Here is a 3,328-nt window from a genome sequence, read left to right as displayed (position 1 = left end):
ACCACACGAGCTCCTGCCACCCACGAAGCTTGCCAGACCGGACCAAGGGAGAGAGGAAACAAATAGGAGGGCTCTTACCCGGGAAATTTTGAGGGAGCTCCTCCAACATGACGCTACTTACTATGGGGACGACAAGAATCAGCGGGAAAGATTCTGCTACACTTCAGGGCGCATACCTTTCAAAGTTCATGGAGACATCGCTATCATAGCGTTGTCGGGTCAAGGAACTTGCTGACAATTGGGATTTGTACCAGATCCAGGCGTTTTCCAGTACAAAATTGTGTGTGAGTAAAAAAACCAAGGATTGGAAGGTTTGAAAGTCCATTTCCAGCGCTGCACGCTCAACGGCAACCGGGGGTAATTGAGAGCTTAGATAAGTAAACAATCGTTCCTATTTGTCTTTGGATAGGGTCACATAGCGCTTGTATAGTGGAGTAATGATTTGTACCAGAACCTGATGGGTAGGCGTGGTAGTATTTCAAATGATTCGAACCCAACGGACGCGACAGGGGGGTGGGGGGTACAGGTCTTGGTCTGGTACTGTAATGGGTACCTTTTAAAATACATTTAGCAGAGGGTGTCTTCCTCCCCATCTCCCTGCCCTCCACACTTGCGCATCCCTATCCTTCCCTGTTCATGAGTCTCAGACTCTCGTCAGACCTTCCCTGATGACCCTCAACTTTCTTTGACGCTTCTGTCTGCCTTGTCCTTCCTCAACTTGCTGGAAATTCAAACTCTGAAACCATGCCCATGAGTTGACAATCACTGAGTTTCTCAGTTTGAATGCGGGAGGAAAGATGATTCATGGAATGAAACTCAGTGGTTCATATTTCAAGCTGATGGATACGAGTCGTATAGCACTGGCTTATGACTGTCATTTTACTTCTCAATGATACAGCATCAAGAACTTGCTCTCGATCTATCAGTACTTGCAAAGGGTCATTTTTCAGACAGAACTTCGAGTTCATCTTTATTTTGCGTCGATCCACACGATGACATCTGTTTGATACACTATGTTTGATGAATAGCAAGAAAGAAAGGCTGAACTGTGCACCACTTGACTGAATTTTCTACAATACTCTTCAATTGTGTAAGAGAGCATGTCACATGTAATCATACCAGGCAAACAAGTCACAGTATCGCTCCAAACCGCGTTGAGCTTGAAACTGAGGCTCTACATGAAGATGTTATCGGACTAGTCGAATGATGTACAACTTTATGGTGATACGTGGTTTAGAACTGTTGCAAAGCGGACATGGGAATATGTAGCGGCCTAGGTGATGTTTTCAACGTACTTCAATAAAACAAAGCCAAGTTGTTGCTAACAACATCATCATTTCTCCATGAGCCTGCATGACCTGATGAACATGTTAGAGAAGTCGATGCTCATTCATCAAAAGAGTGGTTAGACAAGAAATTGGTAGATACTTCTGCGCAGCATTCTTGTGTATGTGGAATCGTGCACACTCACCGTCGTGTGGAAGTGTTTGCACATTCTTCTGCGCAAGTCTCATACATTGTCCTTATCATCTGGAATATATTACTTTCGCTGCAAGTAATATGAGCAGCGCAAAGTTGGCAAACTTATCCATATGGTTGGAATGCCGGCGATGCATTGCAGCCTGCATAGCACCTGAGCGCTTTGTTCCACTTATCGCTTGGTTCCAAACAATTGATGATATCGCAGCATGCAACTCGCATTGGCCCAAGGGTGTCAAGCGAGGAAAAGATCAGGATGATGGAAGGGCGAGAATGCAGCGAATAAGAGAAGCTGGTCAGGCTCAGTTTACTTTGTGTAAGAAAATGCCAATGCTTTGTACATGTTAGGTTACAAAGAAAGAGGCAAGAAAGCTCTGGTATGAGACTCGAGAAGAAAGATTTATTCAAAAGGGTATGTCCATTTTCGTCTGCATGATTCAATCGGATCCAACATCAATTAACTGCTCCTGATACCATGTCAGTCTAGTCACAACAAAGATATCAGCACCTTGAAAATTTCTTGCTTCGACTCGAGGTGAAGGAAATGAAATATGATTTACAATGCTATAAGGGGTATCGTTTTGTCGCTCAAAAGCGTCTTGATTGTAAGTCATGAAATAGAACACGACATGCAATCAATTTGCAAGTCATGCCTTCATGTGGTACCTCATCACTGCCATTTGATGAATGCACTGGTATTCCTTGAAACTCTTTACATGCCTTGGCAATACTCTTGCATATTGCTCAGACCGCCCTCAAGCCCGACTCTTTGCAGCAGATTCCTATGAAACAAGTATAGATCATGCTGTCTCCGTGACATGCTTCATGACTTCCTACTTATTGCTCATGAGAGTCAATGTCATCCATCGTACAGCGCCACTAGCGGACGGTCCGTGCGGAGTACTCCTTATTCAAGCTGCTAAAATCTATGATGATCAACCCTCTTTACATGTGTTTGCAATCACAGAGATGTTTTCAGACTGCTGCGCTCACACCAGATTCTGCAGGGATTGCCTCGGCTTGTCCTGGTCTGAGCTCTCCTGCTGCAGATGAGTCACGTCTGCGTAACATTCACTTGCTAACCTTGGATATGCAACCAGGGAAGGGAAGGGACAAGGCTTGAGAGCTCCCTCTGATCTACAAGGGTGGTCTATGTTGTTCGGAGGCAGGGTAGGGTCCAAAACTTGACCCCATCGGAGAAGGCACTTTCACTGGGAAACAGGTGGGTCCAAAGCATAATAGTTTGAACAGGGGAGGTACCGCATAAACTATTTTGGTACAAGTTTTCCTAACAGTACTCTATATGTACCATAAAATTGGTACTGTTGGTACAAATATTTGCTACCAGGAAGTACCCTACCCCCTTAAACAGGTCCCAACCAATTTGAATCAGCTCCCAGCCGTCTGACCCACCCCAGACCCCAACTGCCATTTGCTATTCACATATGTGGAAGGATACCCCCACAGAAAACTATTGGAAACCAGAGGGGTCAGTTGAGAGCGACAACGCTATGCTTTGAGCCGCCCCACACAGGAGTAAACACAACCTCGGACCCACCAATAGAATGGTTGGAAGCGTCGCTGGACTCGGCTCCCTTCACATCTGCAACAAAGGAAGAAGAAGACGGGAATAACCGAAGAGAATGCAATCAAAGTATCCATCTGTTGCTGGAAATAGTCAATGCGTTGGACGACGGCGAAACAGAAGCTACAGCATGGTGGCAACAACTCGAAGAGGTAGTATCAGAGGTTCGCCAAGAAACAACACAACCATTGGCATACGAGTTTTTACAACACCTAGCAGAGATCACAGATTGTGACATCAGTACATTTCGTAACTGGCCGACAC

Source organism: Guillardia theta, assembly GCF_000315625.1.
Source record: "Guillardia theta CCMP2712 unplaced genomic scaffold GUITHscaffold_114, whole genome shotgun sequence".
Classification (NCBI taxonomy): Eukaryota; class Cryptophyceae; order Pyrenomonadales; family Geminigeraceae; genus Guillardia; species Guillardia theta.
The sequence above is the reverse complement of the archived record's forward strand: the minus strand, read 5'-3'. Positions refer to the sequence as shown.